The sequence below is a fragment of the Brachyhypopomus gauderio genome, chromosome 10, assembly GCF_052324685.1.
Source record: "Brachyhypopomus gauderio isolate BG-103 chromosome 10, BGAUD_0.2, whole genome shotgun sequence".
Lineage (NCBI taxonomy): Eukaryota > Metazoa > Chordata > Actinopteri > Gymnotiformes > Hypopomidae > Brachyhypopomus > Brachyhypopomus gauderio.
Genome location: NC_135220.1, coordinates 5,953,769 through 5,973,342, shown reverse-complemented (window position 1 = coordinate 5,973,342; position 19,574 = coordinate 5,953,769).

Sequence of the window (19,574 nt, the reverse complement as noted above, 5' to 3'; positions counted from 1 at the left end):
GTAATTGATGATGGTTTCTGTCCCCCAGTGTGCAGCAGCAGTGTTGTGCAGGGCGGTAGCGTCTGTGTGATCATTAACCCTACACCACATCCCAGCTCTCCGCTGCCCTGACACACACACACACACACACACTTTTGTCTGCTCTGTCATCTACAGGAAGTGAGTGTTTCCCCAGCTGTCAGAGACTTGATGAGCGATTCTCTCTCTCCCTCCCTCTCTCTGACTGTCTCTCTCTATCCCTCTTATTCCCTCTCTATCTCTCTATGTGATGGAATGTGGCTATTCTATCTTTGTATATTTTGTCTTAACCAACTGAAATCTGACTTCATCTTCTATACTCATGGCACCTGACTGATGCAGTCATATATATATATATATATATATATATATATATATATATATATATATATATATATATATATATATATATATATGTCCTTCCATCCTATTCCAATTACAATAATTTGATTCCATTAGTTACATCTAATTCCTCACAGAATAGCAAAGCATCCATAGTGGAATGAGTTTCACCACGATGTGCACTGATTGGCTGTCTCCACTCTGAGCTATGGAATGTCCACTGATTGATATGCACGCCCTACAGAGGCCACACCCTCTCGCTGCCCCACTGGTCTCCAGCTGGGAGCTGGTTAAAGTATTAACCCTGTGCCATTAGGCAGTATTGCTGACTGGTGTGAGAGGCCGAGGGGATCAAAGGGACCATGTAAGGGGGAAGCAGCGCTGTTGTGTGGGGCCTGTACAGCTGTCCACTCCGTCATACTCCCTCCACTGGAAAGAGCTGTGCAGAGCAGGTTCCTGGCTACGCCCCTCCACCCACTCCAACACTCCCTCCACCCTCTCCTCATTTTCTCCAACGCTTCTTCCACTCCCACGCTGCCTTCTTGCCTCCCTGTAGCTGTCTGGATCACACTGGCGTCTAGGGCTCTGGGCCCCCTGTGAGTCTGGTTCTCTGGAGGCTATATGGTCTCTGCTACTTCTCCTTTCCGCTATATTTCTCTCTCACACACAGAAACCACAGGAAATCATAGAAAGACAGGTGAATTAATGACAGGTGAAATAAAGCATTTTGAATATACAGTCCATGTCCTTGCACTGTGGCTCTCAGAATGGAGGCTTTACACACTGTTTCCACACAAACTCATCATATCTAACCCTAACCCTAACCCCTGAGCTTACCCTAACCCTGATCTAACCTTAACCCTAACCCCTGAGCTTACCCTAACCCTGATCTAACCCTAACCCTAACCCCTGAGCTTACCCTAACCCTGATCTAACCCTAACCCTAACCCCTGAATTTACCCTAACCCTGATCTAAACCTAACCCTAACTCCTGAGCTTACCCTAACCCTGATCTAACCCTAACCCCTCCTGGGCTGCAGTGTTTCTGGCTTCACAGAGTCCCCAGGTGATACCAGGGGTGTTCTGAAAGACTCCTCCATTCTGGAGGCCCTGCCCAGGCTGTGGTGCTCTGGGTTCCTCTATTCTGGGGCCCTGCCCAGGCTGTGGCGCTCTGGGTTCCTCCATTCTGGGGCCCTGCCCAGGCTGTGGTGCTCTGGGTTCCTCCATTCTGGGGGCCTGCCCAGGCTGTGGTGCTCTGGGTTCCTCCATTCTGGGGCCCTGCCCAGGCTGTGGCGCTCTGGGTTCCTCCATTCTGGGGGCCCTGCCCAGGCTGTGGCGCTCTGGGTTCCTCCATTCTGGGGCCCTGCCCAGGCTGTGGTGCTCTGGGTTCCTCCATTCTGGGGCCCTGCCCAGGCTGTGGCGCTCTGGGTTCCTCCATTCTGGGGCCCTGCCCAGGCTGTGGTGCTCTGGGTTCCTCCATTCTGGGGCCCTGCCCAGGCTGTGGCGCTCTGGGTTCCTCCATTCTGGGGGCCCTGCCCAGGCTGTGGCGCTCTCAACAGCTCACTGTGGAGATTCATGCCATGGTGTCTAAATTCACTGGATTACATCACTGGATTACATCACTGGATTACATCACTGGGACTGTAGCAGAGTATTTTCTCATACCTGATATTCTCTCTAATAGTGATTCTGTGGTGAACCTGTGTGTGTGTGTGTGTGTGTGTGTGTGTGTGTGTGTGTGTGTGTGTGTGTGTGTGTGTGTGTGTGTGTGTGTGTGAGGGGGGAGGGGGGTATATTGGAGGGAGTACTGTAATGTTAGTGCTTCTAACCACTGGGGAGGTTAGTAAAGAGGGAGGGGGTACCCAGGATATCTGCAGATGGGTCGCTATAATTTGGGTGTGTGCATTTGTGCGTGCTTGCCTGCATAAGTGTGTGTGCACGTGTGTGTGTGTGGATGTGCGCACGTGTGTGTGTGTGTGAGTGTGTATAGGAAGGCGTGGATGGTGATAGATTGGTCTGGGAGGGAAGGGATGCAGATCCACTCATCAAGATTGATGTTCTGCCATTCGGCTTTAAGTGCAATTAAAAAGCGTCCCCTCTCGAGACGCCGTCCCTCACACTGAAACCAGGGGACCTGCATTACGTCCCCCGCACGCCCCCCCACGTGCCTCCTAGGATGGCCAGCTCCGGTGAGACATGGCCACCTCCCCCTAACCTCACGTAATTCACTTCTGATTAGGTCTTCTTCTCAACTATTTCTCATTCTTCTCTACTATCTCTCATTCTTTTCGTCTGTTTCTCATCAGCTGGTAAGCAAGACAGAAGAGAAAAGAGGGAAAAGCTGAGAATGTGGAGCTCAGAGTCACAGGAAGGTGGTGGAGAGAGAGACAGAGAGAGAGAGAGACAGAGTAAGACAGATAGAGAGACAGAGGGAGAGAGAGAGCGTTTCACAGCATTCCTGACTCAGGAATGTGACTATCGTTCTATCTCTGACTCTATTTCTATTCTTCCCTCTCTCACTCTTCTTTCTTTCCTTCTATCTCTCCCTCTCAATTTCTCTCTCTCTTTCTGACTCTATCTCTCAGTCTCTATCCTTCCTTGTCCGTGGAGGCCGTGATTACGCCTGTTCCCCCCGGCACTCCCAGCCACTCCGCGGTGGTGGGTCGGGGGCGTGGCCTGCAGCTGCGTGTGCCCGCGCGCTGCTCTGACTTCGTGTCGAGTTGTTAACCTCATGTCAGTGGCAGTACAGCCGCATTTAGGCTGCTGTGATGAATGAGTCCATGTGGAATTCTCAGGGAGAGAGGAGAGAGGTGTAGCACACGCTCCCTCTCCATCTCTCTCTCCATCTCTCTCAATCTCTCCATTTCTCTCTCCATCTCTCTCTCTCCATCTCTTTATCCATCTCCCTCTCCCCAATTTTACTCAGTAATCTTTATTGGAGTGACCACACTCATTTACAGTATCACCAAAGTTAAACACTTAAAACAATATAATACAATATAAAAAATGTAAAAACTCTGTTATATGTTAATTATTACCATGAAAATTAGTTAATTAGCACGAAAGAATACTTAAATATGAGAATAAAGAAGATAAAATAACAATAATAAATGAATAAATACAAATGTTTCTATAAACAGGGCAATGCTGTCGTGTGTGAGCATGCTACTCACTGTCCCTCATGGGGCATGTGCTGTTGAAGTGGTGTTGTTCTGCAGAGCAGGACTGTAGAGTTTCTGTTGTTGTTCTGCAGAACCGGACGGTTGTCCACTCTAAGAATCTCAGAGCCCTTCAAGCTCCCACCTGATCCTGTGAGCTGAAGCACATCCATCACGCCTCTGCAAAGCGGGGGTGCGGCCCCGGAGAAGAACCTGGTTAAAGTTTAACCCCAACCCTGCCTACACAGCAGCACAGAGAGAGCAAGGCCTCTGGCCTTTAACCCCACCCACTCCCCCGCCCACTCATCCGCCCACTTGCTCTGACTGCACCCAGCATCTGCTGCCCGTGCCCTGTTTACCCATCCTGACCTATGGCAGAGCAGCGCGGGTGAGCAGCACAGACAGTGGAGGCACCAGGTCTGTGTGTGTGTGTGTGTGTGTGTGTGTGTGTGTGTGTGTGTGTGTGTGTGTGTGTGTGTGTGTGTGTGTGTGTGGGTGGGTGGGTGTGTGTGTGTGTGTGGTAGACAGTGGAGGCACAAGGTCTGTGTGTGTGTGTGTGTGTGTGGGTGTGTGTGTGGTAGACAGTGGAGGTGCTGAGTCAGTGTGTACCACAGTGTGCTCTTTGTGGGTGCCTATGCTGCCTCAGAAGGTGGTTTGAGCATGTTTTGAGCATGCCAAAGAACAAGGAGATTTGTGGTGTGGTATTTATACAGTGTTCAGTGGTATGTTGGGGCATGTGTGGTATTTAGACAGTGTTCACTGTTATGTTGCAGCAGGTGTGGCATTTATACAGTGTTCAGTGGTGTGTTGGGGCAGGTGTGGTATTTATACAGTGTTCAGTGGTGTGTTGGGGCAGTTGTGGTATTTATACAGTGTTCAGTGGTGTGTTGGGGCACGTGTGGTATTTAGACAGTGTTCAGTGGTGTGTTGGGGTATGTGTGGTATTTAGACAGTGTTCAGTGGTGTGTTGGGGCAGGTGTGGTATTTAGACAGTGTTCGGTGGTGTGTTGGGGCAGGTGTGGTATTTAGACAGTGTTCAGTGGTGTGTTGGGGCAGGTGTGGTATTTATACAGTGTTCAGTGGTGTGTTGGGGCAGGTGTGGTATTTAGACAGTGTTCAGTGGTGTGTTGGGGCAGGTGTGGTATTTATACAGTGTTCAGTGGTGTGTTGGGGCAGGTGTGGTATTTAGACAGTGTTCAGTGGTATGTTGGGGCAGGTGTGGTATTTATACAGTGTTCAGTGGTGTGTTGGGGCAGGTGTGGTATTTAGACAGTGATCAGTGGTGTGTTGGGGCAGGTGTGGTATTTAGACAGTGTTCAGTGGTGTGTTGGGGCAGGTGTGGTATTTAGACAGTGTTCAGTGGTGTGTTGGGGCAGGTGTGGTATTTAGATAGTGTTCAGTGGTGTGTTGGGACAGGTGTGGTATTTAGACAGTGTTCAGTGGTGTGTTGGGGCAGGTGTGGTATTTAGACAGTGTTCAGTGGTGTGTTGGGGCAGGTGTGGTATTTAGACAGTGTTCAGTGGTGTGTTGGGGCAGGTGTGGTATTTATACAGTGTTCAGTGGTGTGTTGGGGCAGGTGTGGTATTTAGACAGTGTTCAGTGGTGTGTTGGGGCAGGTGTGGTATTTAGACAGTGTTCAGTGGTGTGTTGGGGCAGGTGTGGTATTTATACAGTGTTCAGTGGTGTGTTGGGGCAGGTGTGGTATTTAGACAGTGTTCAGTGGTGTGTTGGGGCAGGTGTGGTATTTATACAGTGTTCAGTGGTGTGTTGGGGCAGGTGTGGTATTTATACAGTGTTCAGTGGTGTGTTGGGGCAGGTGTGGTATTTAGACAGTGTTCAGTGGTGTGTTGGGGCAGGTGTGGTATTTAGACAGTGTTCAGTGGTGTGTTGGGGCAGGTGTGGTATTTAGACAGTGTTCAGTGGTGTGTTGGGGCAGGTGTGGTATTTAGACAGTGTTCAGTGGTGTGTTGGGGCAGGTGTGGTATTTAGACAGTGTTCAGTGGTGTGTTGGGGCAGGTGTGGTATTTATACAGTGTTCAGTGGTGTGTTGGGGCAGGTGTGGTATTTAGACAGTGTTCAGTGGTGTGTTGGGGCAGGTGTGGTATTTAGACAGTGTTCAGTGGTGTGTTGGGGCAGGTGTGGTATTTAGACAGTGTTCAGTGGTGTGTTGGGGCAGGTGTGGTATTTAGACAGTGTTCAGTGGTGTGTTGGGGCAGGTGTGGTGAGGAGGCTCTCTTTAGGTGTGTGGCTCTCTCCTCACCTGCTAAAGTCCGTACTGTTGCACTCATATTCAAGGTCACCAGCAGATCATCAAGTGGAGTAACCTAGGAAGCAAGTGGAATAATCTAGGGAACATGTCGCTCAGGGCCTCATGACAGAGATTTGCCCCCGGGTTTGAGAGAGGTCAGGGTGGAGGTTGTAGAGGTCATAATGTTATAGGGCATTAGCTGGGGTTCATAACCTGAAGTTAAAGTGAGGAGGAGGAGGAGGAGGAGAGAAGGAATGGTGGATAAAGGGAAGAAATTAAAATGCTGAAACAAGTTTAAGAATCTGTTGAATCTGTTGACTTATTTGCCAACTCTACACATGTACAAACGCATACAGGCATGTACACATCAACACACACAAACACATGGATGTAAATATGTTTGCATACATGTACATATACATCCCATAATGCACTTCACTGTGGTGAAAGCATGGACAGCCCGCCTAACTGGACTCGTTTTGATTAGAAAACCTGTCCCCTTCATGTGCAACTTAATAATGAGTTAATTTCCCCATTTCACACACAGATCAGAATCCTCATGGAGCGTCTGATTGGTGAGGGCGAACTGTCTGCTTGCACAGACTGGTGGGTCCATCATGTCACATGTTTTCCCGTCTGCCTGCTAACTGCCTGCGACAGGCACCAGTTCCTCAGCCCCGTCTGCAAATGACATTATAGAAATGGTGTTTGTGCCGTTTCTGTGGCAATCTCCCCAGAGCCTGCAGGTCGTGTGGGCGGGACACCATGAGGAGAAGTGGGCAGGGCCCATCGTCAGCACTTTTACCCCTCCCGATTGCTATAGAAGAGCATCTGCTGTGGAGTCACCCCAGCCGAGGGTAAAGATCAGACCCTGTGTGCTGTGATCAGACCTTGTGTGCTGTGATCAGACCCTGTGTGCTGTGCCGGACTGGAGCTCAGACAGAACAGAACATGCCCACGCTACATCACCTCAACACTGATGATGAGGCTGGTATGTTATTCTAGGTGATGTAAACTGACCAAAGCAAACACATTGCGGACAGAATGGACTGGGCTTGATCCTACTATATCACCCAGATCTTCCTCAGTGTGGGACCTAATCAGAAGCTCCTAAATATTTCAGCAGCAGAAATGAGTCGCTCTCTCCCAGGACCAATCAAGTAGCAGATTGTCCAGTTTGGCGTTTACAGCCCTCTTTAACATTCTGGGCCCCATGATGCTTGTGAACAGGGACCAGGGAGCTTCCAGACATCTCTGAGACATTAAAGAATAATTAAAAATAAATGCTGGGATTTTGTCTTCTCATATATGCCCGATGTTCTTTTTAACAGCCAACCAATTCATTTTTAATGAGACACTGAATAATAAAAGGGCTTGGTTCAGATCACCATTTCCACAGGACTAGAATGGAGGCAGTTATCTAGGAAGGGGCCCAGTTATCTGGGACGGGGGCAGTTTACAAGGGCTCCTGTGTAAGGAGTCGTTCTAGTCAATTACAATTACAATCTTACACAGCAGGAAGCAAATCCACTTCAATTCCAGTCACCACACCTCCTATGGACAAACTCCAGCAATGGCATGATAATAGAGAGAAAGAGGGAGGGAGGGAGGGAGAGAGGTAGAGAAAGGTAGGGAGAGTGAGGGAGAGAGAGAAGGGTAGTAAGAGAGGGAGAGAGGGAAGACGATAGGTAGAGAAAGAGAGAGAGGTAGGGATGGAGAGAGAGATGAAGAAAAAAAAATGTGAGCAGTTGACATTACAAACAAGAAAACAGTAAGATGATTTTATCCCAGAGAAGCACAATGAAACACATGAATGTTACTACAGGGAAACTCACTAAGGGCTGTAGGCCTCGTAAGCATCCAGGACCAGGGAGTCAGAGAGAGGGAGAGAGAGAGGGAGGGAAGGAGAGAGGGAGGGGGTCAGAGGCTGCTCTCTGAAGCTCAACCTCCTGCCGAGCCCCCCCCCCCCCCCCCCCCCCCCATGCACTTTGGGTCTTGGAGCTCCTTGGGAAGTAGTGAAGTAGTGATTAATGGGTCACTGTCCTGTGATGTGAAAAAGCTCACACCCAGTTCTCAGTTGGCGCGCCTTCACTCAGCTGAGACGGATACGCGGCGTCCTGTCAGCCAGGCTGTTGGGGAAGATCACAGCATCTCCCTTGGCTCAGGCCTTTTAAAAAGAGAACATGTTTATGGCTACTTAGGGGAAATGGATTTGATTTGACCCAAACATGTGTGTTAATACCTTTGGCACTTTTATTGGCCATTTGTCTTGGGTGCCACAACAGAGGTGATTTATGCCTGCATCAGTGTGTGTGTGTGTGTGTGTGTGTGTGTGTGTGTGTGTGTGTGTTCGTGTGAATGCATGCATACTTATGTGGGACAGTATACTGGTGTGTGTTTGCATAAAATGTGTATGCCTATATGTGTGAATGTGTATATGTCTGTGTACATGCATCTAAAGTGTGTGTGTGTGTGTGTGTGTTTATAGGTTATAATAAGCAGTGTTCTGGAGGTGCACTTTAACGTCTTGCCGTTCAGAGCTGGAGGATGATTAACAGCACATTAGTGCAACTGGGCCTCAGAAAAACACACAGATATCACCTCTCAAGTATTACATCACAAATATCACCTCTCAAGTATTACATCACAAATATCACCTCACACATTTCACTTCACAAACATTACCTCACAAATATCACCTAACAAATTTCACCTCTCCAATATAATTTCGTTGGAGTTGATATGGATATGTTGAGTCCATATGGACACAGTCTCTAGTGAGCACAGAGACCCTGGGAGACTTCGGCAACCCATGCACACCCATGTAGATCTGTGAACCTATTTCATTTTCTGTTTTGAAGGTGCATGCTTTCATGTTTGGTTGAAAGCAAATTAGAAATGCTGCATTTAATCATTCTCATGTGCACAGCTTGCAGAAATAAAATGAATGACATTGGCGTCCGTGCTGAGGAGCAGATGCAGTCAACTCAGGAGCTCGTACTGAAGGTGAAGGATTATCTTACAGGAGCATCGTCCCAGCAAACCTCAAAGCCAAAGGTAGACGTGGTGTCCTGAGATAAACAGGGTGTCCTGAGAAAGATGGGGTGTCCTGAGGTAAATGGGACATCTCTAAAGTCTGCTGGACTACATCGCAAACAACACGGAATGCTAATACTACTAATACTAACAGTAGTAACACTAATACTACGACTATTTACTATTCAGTTTAAATGAACTGGATGAGCAGTCATGTCATTGTTAAAGAGAACAAACAGCTGGTGCCTCAGTCTATTGTGAGGAACAGCTAATAATGAGTGTGTGTGTGAGGGACAGCTAATAATGAGTGTGTGTGTGTGTGTGTGTGTGAGTGTGTGAGGAACAGCTAATAATGAATGTGTGTGGGGGGAAGCAGCTAATAACTCCTGGCTGAGGACCTGAGTTTGTATGTGTGGGGGGGAGGCGTCTAATAATTCCTGGCTGAGGACCTTAGTGTATGTGTGTGTGTGTGTGTGGGGGGGGCTCAGTTAATAACTCCTGGCTGAGGACCCGAGTGTGTGTGTGTGTGTGTGTGTGTGTGTGTGTGGCAGGGGCGGTTGCAGTTAATAACTCTCGGTTGAGGACCTGAGTGAGTGAGTGTGTGTTTGTATGGGTATAACATCTGTAAGGGTATAATATCTGTAACATCTATATGGGTATACCATCTGTACGGGTATAACATCTGTAAGGGTATGATATCTGTAACATCTATACGGGTATAACATCTGTAAGGGTATAATATCTGTAACATCTATACGGGTACACCATCTGTACGGGTATAACATCTGTAAGGGTATAACATCTGTAACATCTGTAAGGGTATAACATCTGTAACATCTGTAAGGGTATAACATCTGTAACTGTAAGGGTATAACATCTGTAAGGGTATAACATCTGTAAGGGTATAACATCTGTAACTGTAAGGGTATAACATCTGTAAGGGTATAACATCTGTAACATCTGTAAGGGTATAACATCTGTAACTGTAAGGGTATAACATCTGTAAGGGTATAACATCTGTAAGGTTATAACATCTGTAACTGTAAGGGTATAACATCTGTAAGGGTATAACATCTGTAACATCTGTAAGGGTATAACATCTGTCACATCTGTAAGGGTATAACATCTGTAAGGGTATAACATCTGTAACATCTGTAAGGGTATAACATCTGTAACATCTGTAAGGGTATAACATCTGTAACTGTAAGGGTATAACATCTGTAAGGGTATAACATCTGTAAGGGTATAACATCTGTAACTGTAAGGGTATAACATCTGTAAGGGTATAACATCTGTAAGGGTATAACATCTGTAACATCTGTAAGGGTATAACATCTGTCACATCTGTAAGGGTATAACATCTGTAAGGGTATAACATCTGTAACATCTGTAAGGGTATAACATCTGTAACATCTGTGAGGGTATAACATCTGTAAGGGTATAACATCTGTAACATCTGTAAGGGTATAACAGCACTGTGGCCTGGAGATCATCATGCCAGGTGACTTAGGCAGATACACCTGGTTGTGTTAAGAAGTTGTTTGTAATGGTAAACAGAATCAAAACACACACACATACACACACACACACACTCCTCACTGTCAGGGGGTGTCTACACAGCCTCTTTGCTATATGTGTGATATACTAAATGTATTGATCCTAGCTCTCACTGAGGAACTATAGTTCTATCCCCGGTTCTGAAGGTGATGTGGTTGAATTCAATTTCACTTCCAGCTGTCAGATCCAATGTTTGTTCCCCACACCCATTGTAGGCCAGTGTCACCTTTAAATATCAACCTGCAGTGTGAACAGAGAGAGAAAGCAGTGAAAGTGCTTGAGGACGGAGGTGAGGACCAGACTTCATCCATCTGTCAGAGAGAGAGAGAGAGGGAGAGAGAGAGAGAAAGAGGGAGAGGAAAGAGAATGTAAGATGTCCTGCTGTGTTCCCTAATTCATGCAAATTGAAAAGCGGTATCGATTGATAATTGATTTACTTTGATACATGTGTGACACTCTCTCTGCCTTTCCCTGCTTCACACCAACTGAACTGCTCATTTGACTAAATCAAATTCATCTGTCAGCTTGTTCCTCACTTTCACTCGTCCACCAGACCCATCATGTCACACCAGTGTGAGCGTGTGAGTGCATCTGTGTCTGCCTGCACCTCAGTACATTATGTGTGCATTCAGTACATTATATGTAGTACATGTACATGTAGTAGCCAAATGTTCAACCCAGTAATGTTGTCCATCAGCATGGCCGTCCACAGAACCAGCGAGGAGAGATTTGTTGCAATAATGCACTTTTAAGCCTCAGCCATGTTGAACACAAAAAAATCTGCTTGGTGATTCATTTGAAAAGCCAGTTCATTTGAGCAAGACACAATACTGGAACACAGAAGAGCAGTTTGCTTTTTGTAGCAGTTAATTTTGCTCTGTACCAATTTCATCTAGGTGAACTTTTACTGTGAAGGTGTGGGCTAGAGGAAAACAAGAAGGCAGAGCTATGATTTTTTTTATTCACAAAAAGCTAACAAGATGGCATGAACAGCACCTTTACACAATCTTAGGGTGACCATATTTTTGTTTGGGAAAACCAGGACACCAGGTCGGGGGGGGGGGCGTGCGAACGTAAGTTGTTGGTTCTCCGCCAGTTGAGTATGATGAGGCTCAACTGATAAGCCTCAGGGATTCCGTGTCATACAGCGCCGTGCTCAGGGTCCTAGTGCCTGTAGAATTAATGGCCCGATTAACGTAATTTAAAAACCAGGACATTTCCACAGTTTTAAAAAATAGCCCGGGACAGGACGTGAAATACGGACATGTCCCGGGAAATACGGACGTTTGGTCACTCTACACAATCTGCCTTGTGCAAACAGATCAGGCTGGTGTAGGTGGTGTAATTGTGTGAATGCTCTACATAAGGTCCCCTAATACCAGCTGAGCGTTACTGGAATGTTAGCGTGTATCTGAGTATGGTTGCTGCCCACACAAGCCCTTCATGGCCAGTTATACTGACTACTCTCCACACAATAAAGCACAGTTATCTGACGCTGCGCCCCCCCCCCCCCCCCCCCCCCCCCCCCATCAAAGCTCTTCTGTCAGAGCTGATGTTTCAGTGTCCAGGGACCTGATTTCTTAAGGTGAGGTGAATGTGAGGGGCAGCAGAACTAAATCGAACACCCGGTCCACATTCTAGAACTTCCACATCCCTCCCTGTGGAAGCCCTGCCACGAGGAATCAAGTGTCATCTGCCAGCATATGTTCCTAACCCCCAGTATTAGCGTGGCACTCCTAATACGCTCTCCAGTGATTGTGGAGTGAAGTGGATATTAGTGCAAACTGAATTTGCAGACGTTTGTGTGTGTGAAGCTGCATCTGCAGTGCTGCTCTGCTGTTAAATCACTCTGATGGCCACAGCTCTGGCCCACCGTGTGAATTACGTTTAAAACTTCATGCTAGCTGGATGAACATGGCATCCAGCTAGCATCATGCTAATAGCCTAATTCCACTGCTGTTAGCAACATTAGCTTCACAAGAGGGTTTTCCATCCACCGAGTTTTTGCGCATTTTGAAAATGCGCATGAAAAAAGCTGGATGGAAAAAGACCAAAATTCGAAAAAAGCCCCAAATATCGCAAAAAGATTTTTACGCTAGAAGGAGGTGGAAAAGTTAGACTATCGCATTGCCAAAATTCGAAAAAACTGGATGGAAAAGGTGATCGCGATGTAAAGATGGCAAATGCATGCAAAAACAGTTCTGGAGAGAGCAAAAATTGAATTTAACTTCTCCATGTATAGAAAAGAAAAAGAAAAAAATGTTTCAAAACCTCAACGTGCAAAAATGCGTAACTGCCAGATGGACGTAAAACCACTATTGTTTTGGCGTCCTCTCACGTGATCTAAAGTTTATTCGCATAACTGTAATGAATGGAAACAAGGCTTAATTCGCATTTTTTCTGCCGAAACTTGGAAATTGCGCATTATTTTTTCGAAAGGTTTGGATGGAAACCCGGCTACAGTCCCAGAGCAACCATATGGAAGCATGTCAAATCTGGCTCAGATCATTATGTCATGTCATGTCATGTTCTCTGTAGATGTAGGAGTCATGTCATGTTCTTTGTAGATATAGGAGTCATGTCATGTAATGTTCGTTTGAATTTATTTGCTTGCTTTCAAATATTATTTAACAAACATATAATAACAAATATTTTCAAGGCTCGCGGTATATACCTTGTCGTCAACAGTTTAGAAAACAGGGTTTATACAGGGTTGCCAACTCTCACGCATTGAGCGTGAGACACATGCATTTGACCGTTTTCACACGCTCTCACGCCACACTTCCGATATCTCACGCCGAAAAAAAAAATGCAGTTTATTTACCTCTGATCCACATCTATGATTCAATGAGTTACTAGTTCGCTCTAGCGCCAACCACCGGCGATCGATAGATCGCGATATAGCCTAATTCTTAATTTGTGTCCATTTTACGTTTAGGGGGTATGGTCACCATACCGGTCAACACTACCACCAAATCTGTAACGTTTACCAGGAATGGCTCAATAGTTGGGACACAAGTGCAGCAGATTATTTATTGAATGTAAGAAACTAAACACAAAACGTAGAACTTCCGAAACAAGAAATAATACAGACATTACAACCGAAGCAGCTAAACTCAAATGTGACACTAACCCATAAACCACAAAAGGAAACACACAAACTCAGAAAACTAAGAAACTACAATGAACAAGCATACAAAAATAAAGCAGAACAAGCTAACTTAACAGAAATACTAACATAGAGCATTACCAAAGATGAACACGACCCAAAACTTTACTAACATTAATGACATTGCAAACACCAATTCGCAATAATCAACAAGGACATAGACAAAACACAGGGATTAAATACAGGCAGGAATGGAGCCATATCACAAAATCATGCCACTGGAGATGTGCTTGAACTGTGATGATGACATGCAGGGGCCGGTAGTGTTCCCCTCACTGTTCCCCTCACTGTTCCCCTCATTGTTCCCCTCATTGTTCCCCTCACTGTTCCCCTCATTGTTCCCTCACTGTTCCCCTCACTGTTCCCCTCATTGTTCCCTCACTGTTCCCCTCACTGTTCCCCTCACTGTTCCCCTCATTGTTCCCTCACTGTTCCTTCACTGTTCCCCTCACTATTCTCCTCACTGTTCCCCTCACTGTTCCTTCACTGTTCCCCTCACTATTCTCCTCACTGTTCCCCTCACTGTTCCCCTCACTGTTCCCCTCATTGTTCCCTCACTGTTCCCCTCATTGTTCCCTCACTGTTCCTTCACTGTTCCCCTCACTGTTCCCCTCACTGTTCTCCTCACTGTTCCCCTCATTGTTCCCCTCACTATTCTCTTCACTGTTCCCCTCTTTGTTCCCCTCACTGTTCCCCTCATTGTTCCCCTCACTATTCTCTTCACTGTTCCCCTCTTTGTTCCCCTCACTGTTCCCCTCATTGTTCCCCTCACTATTCTCTTCACTGTTCCCCTCATTGTTCCCTCACTGTTCCTTCACTATTCTCCTCACTGTTCCCCTCACTGTTCTCCTCACTGTTCCCCTCATTGTTCCCCTCACTATTCTCTTCACTGTTCCCCTCATTGTTCCCTCACTGTTCCCCTCACTGTTCCCCTCACTGTTCCCCTCATTGTTCCCTCATTGTTCCCTCACTGTTCCCCTCACTGTTCCCCTCATTGTTCCCTCACTGTTCTCCTCACTGTTCTCCTCATTGTTCCCCTCACTGTTCTCCTCATTGCTCCCCTCATTGTTCTCCTCGCTGTTCCCCTCACTATTCTCACTGTTCCCCTCACTGTTCTCCTCACTGTTCATCTCTTTTCAAACTGTAAATAAAAAAAGTAATGGGTTTGAATTCCTTGCCACGTTCACACTGGTCCCACCACACTGGTCCCACCACACTGGACCCACCACACTGGACCCACCACACTGCGGTTGTGATTGATGCACATTGCTGCCGTATATTGCTCTGCAGGCCTGTTCTGACAGTAGTTCATTACTGGTCAAGGCTAAATGCTTTAAAAGCATTGATTTGTGTGAATTACAACATAACCCTGGATTCTGTCATGCCCGTATGGGAGACCAGAAGACAGATCTTGCATGTCTACATATCATAATGCTAACACTCTCTATATATCCTCACAACACCACCCAATCATCCTGGTTTTATTGATTCCTCCCATAAAAGGTGTTTAATTCAATCTGGGGAAGGTGCAGAGGCTATTTTGCTGGGTACTCCATCCATAAGCATTAAATCAATTAGACCAGTTCAGTTCGGCCTACACACAGATGCAAAGCTCAGCTTGTCGTTAGGACGCTGTACACTCTAGGGTAGTTCTCACTGGTTACCGCTAATATGATTGCTTGCTTCTCAACTCCACACCTAATATTTAAATAAGCTTTCTCCCTAGTCTCACTGTATTGTCATTTTCTGTTGTTTTCTGTCTTTTTCCTTAATTTATCTTCCTACTGCTTCTTCTTCCTCCCTTTGTCATTTCCTCTTCCTCTCTCTAACTGTTATTTCCTCTTTCTCTCTCTAACTGTCATTTCCTCTTCCTCTTTCTCTTTTTGTTCTTCTTATAGATCTTACAGGGTTGATTTAATTTTTTAAGAAGCTGTGATTGGTTAGATGATTGAAATGAAGGTTGTGATTGGTGAGATGATTGAAATGAAGGCTGTGATTGGTGAGATGATTGAAATGTAGACTGTGATTGGGGAAATGTTTTTGAAAGCATGCTTTGCTCTGCTCAGTCTTCTCATTCTCTGCCTGACCCCCCATCACCACGCCAACGCTCCTCATGGGAGTATCTCACCACAACACAATAAATGGATGATGAAATAAAAATGCTCGATTCATCAAAATCAGGCCCTCTGACTCCACCGCCCAACAAATTAAACAATATTTCATAATCACTCTACCAACCTGACAATGGGAGCCAATTTGTAGCTAAAGGGACCTCCTAAGTGGGAGGACTGGTTTACGCACACACACACACACACACACACACACACACACACACACACACACACACACACACACACACACACACACATACATACACACACACACACACACACACACACACGAGTGGTGTGGAGATAATTACTGGGTCTGGACACGCTCCACAGACCTGAGACCCTCCCTGTGTACCTGCCCAATCAACCGTCCTGGAACAGGACAACCACTAAACCTTCATTTATCTTGTCTGTGTGTAGGGGAGCTAATTACTGCTGTAGCAATCCTCCCTCTCTCTCTCTCTCTCTCTCTCTCTCTCTCTCACACTCACACACACACACACACACACACACACACACACACACACACACACACACACACACACACACACACACACACACACACACACACACACACACACACACTGTCCCATCCCTCTTCACTCTCTCAGACTCTGTGGCGCTGAGCTGGGGCAGAGGAGTTGGCCAATTAGTCGTCCATTAGAGCCATCACAGTGTTGCGTGAGGCTTCCTCCCTCCCCGGGGCCTGAGCCCAGTGGAAGGACTAATAATGTGCAGTGAGTGCTTGTCTTGGCTGATCCAATGGGACTGCAGGGGGGAGGGGGCGGAGTCAGAGGTCAGGAACAATTTTTCTGCTCCCAAAGATGTTGAGTGTCAAGACCTGCAGTGTGGTACAGCTGCACGTCTTCTCCCCTTCAGCCCAGAGGGGCAGATAAATGTCCTCATCTCTTCATTAGAGTCAATGAAGTGGCACACACTCACTGGTGCATTAAGACCCTCATTAGGGACTGGTACACTGTGTTAGGGATATTAGCAACTGGTAGACTGTGTTGGGGATATTAGCAACTGGTACACTGTGTTGAGGATATTAGGGACTGGTCCCCTGTGTTAGGGATATTAGAGAATGGTACACTGTGTTGAGGATGTTAGGAACTGGTACACTGTGTTTGGAATATTAGAGACTGGTACACTGTGTTTGGAATATTAGAGACTGGTACACTGTGTTGGGGATATTACAGTGTGGTACACTGTTTGGAATATTAGAGACTGGTACACTATGCTTGGGATATTAAAGATTGGTACACTGTGTTGGGGATATTAGAGACTGGTACACTGTGTTGGGGATATTAGAGACTGGTACACTGTGTTGGGGATATTAGTGCCAGTCCCCTGTGTTGGGGATATTAGGAACTGGTACACAGTGTTGGGTAATGGGTATACTTGGTTAAGTGTGTGGAATGACACACATATGAGGAGATGGACTGGAACACAATGGAACTCTTTCCCTTAACTGATGAATCACTGCGATTAGCGAAACGATCAAGAGGATTTAATTAAATGAGGGTTTGCACAGTCACATATTTGTCATATTTCTGATCTAAAAACTAACTGTCGTTAACTGTTGATGACCATGAGAGATATGACCAGAGACACACTGCATCCTTGAACAGGGTTAATAATTAAGCACTGGCAGCAGCAAAATGAATGCCAATAAACCCTGTACCAGTAGAGACACAAGAGTGAATCTCTCTTCAGGCTTCGGAGGGGAGGTGTGGGTAGGTGAGGGGGGTGAGGAGGGGTGAGGGGGTGAGGGGGTGAGGGGGGTGTCCAGGGAGCAATGCTGGGTGGAGATCGATGTGGACGAGGTATCTGCCAAGACATTACCTAATTCTGGGCTGTGTGCAGCTGTTGGTGCTGGGTGGGTAATACGGTCAGAGTGCCCAGGTCTCACTGGAGCTCAGCCCTAAAGCGGTTAGCTCCGCCCCTTCAGTTCCCAGCCTCCAATCCATCCTCAGCCTCCAGTTCGTTCTTTTCATTCGCCGCCTCTCATAAATCCAAGCGCACTTAATTAATTTCACTGGTGATGTGGAATTGTTCTCTCTCTTTTTTTTTCCTGAAAAAATCTCCATATTAATTATGCGATTTTACAGTGATCTCATTGAAGGCTGTGTTTCATCTTTCATAATTACATTTTCAACAGCCATGCGGCCAACAAAAGAGTGTAATTATGGATTTGGCTTTCAGCGTGGCGTACAAGGCGTATGGCACCGTACTGGACAACAGTACGATCGATGGGGCAGTTTTATTATTGTTATTGTTGTTGTGTTATTGTTGTGGTAGGGGGGGGGGGACTCAGCACATGCAGCAAATCGCTTCATCAGTGGCATAAATCACATTAACAAGATTATTTGTACTGGGCGACTCTGGGGATCGCGACTGCTGGAAGGCCCTCATAGTGTCATAGTTGGAGCTTAGATATGGTTTCCTTATGGCTGATGGAAGTGAAGGGTGTGGCAGGGAGGGTTGGATGCTGGGTGGAGAAGGTACAGGGTGCAGGATCAGGTCAAGTCAAGTCAAATTTATTTATATAGCGCTTTTTACAACACATGTTGTCACAAAGCAGCTTTACAATCATATGGGTCCAGATCACTAATGAGCAAGCAAAAGCTTACAGAGGCAAGGGTGGTGTAGTTAGTAGGTGGAATGAGTTCAGGGTAGAGTAGGTGGAGGATTGAGAAGGTACAGGGTGCAGGGTGGAGTAGGAGAATGGAACCCACACCCACATGCACACATGCAATCACATAAACACTTCTACATACACACAACTATACACACAATCACTTACATAAACACTTCCACAAACTCACAACCACATACACACACAATCACTCACATAACCACTTCTACAGACACAAAACTATACACGCAATCACATAAACACTTCTTCAGACACACAACCACATACACACACAATCACAAAAACACTTCTACATACACACAACCACATACACACACAATCATTCACATAAACACTTCTTCAGACACACAACCACATACACACACAATCACATACACACTTCTACATACACACAACCACATACACACACATTCACATAAACACTTCTTCAGACACACAACCACATACACAGACAATCACATAAACACTTCTACATACACACAACCACATACACACAATCATTCACATAAACACTTCTTCAGACACACAACCACATACACCCACAATCACATAAACACTTCTACATACACACAACCACATACACACACAATCACATAAACACTTCTACAGACACACAACCACATACACAGACAATCACATAAACACTTCTACATATACACAACCACATACACACACAATCTCTTACATAAACACTTCCACAAACTCACAACCACACACACACACAATCTCTTACATAAACACTTCTACAGAACTGTGGGAGAAGAGAGTGATAGAGGAGTGTGTGAGAGAGACTAATATGATAGAGGAGAGTGTGAGAGGAGAGTGTAATAGAGGAGAGTGTGAGAAGAGAGTGTAATAGAGGAGAGTGTGAGAGGAGAGTGTAATAGAGGAAAGTGTGAGAGGAGAGTGTAATAGAGGAGAATGTGAGAGGAGAGTGTAATAGAGGAAAGTGTGAGAGGAGAGTGTAATAGAGGAGAGTGTGAGAGAGACTAATATGATAGAGGAGAGTGTGAGAGGAGAGTGTAATAGAGGAGAGTGTGAGAGGAGAGTGTAATAGAGGAGAGTGTGAGAGGAGAGTGTAATAGAGGAGAGTGTGAGAGAGACTAATATGATAGAGGAGAGTGTGAGAGGAGAGTGTAATAGAGGAGAGTGTGAGAGGAGAGTGTAATAGAGGAGAGTGTAATAGAGGAGAGTGTGAGAGGAGAGTGTGAGAGGAGAGTGTAATAGAGGAGAGTGTAATAGAAGAGAGTGTGAGAGGAGAGTGTAATAGAGGAGA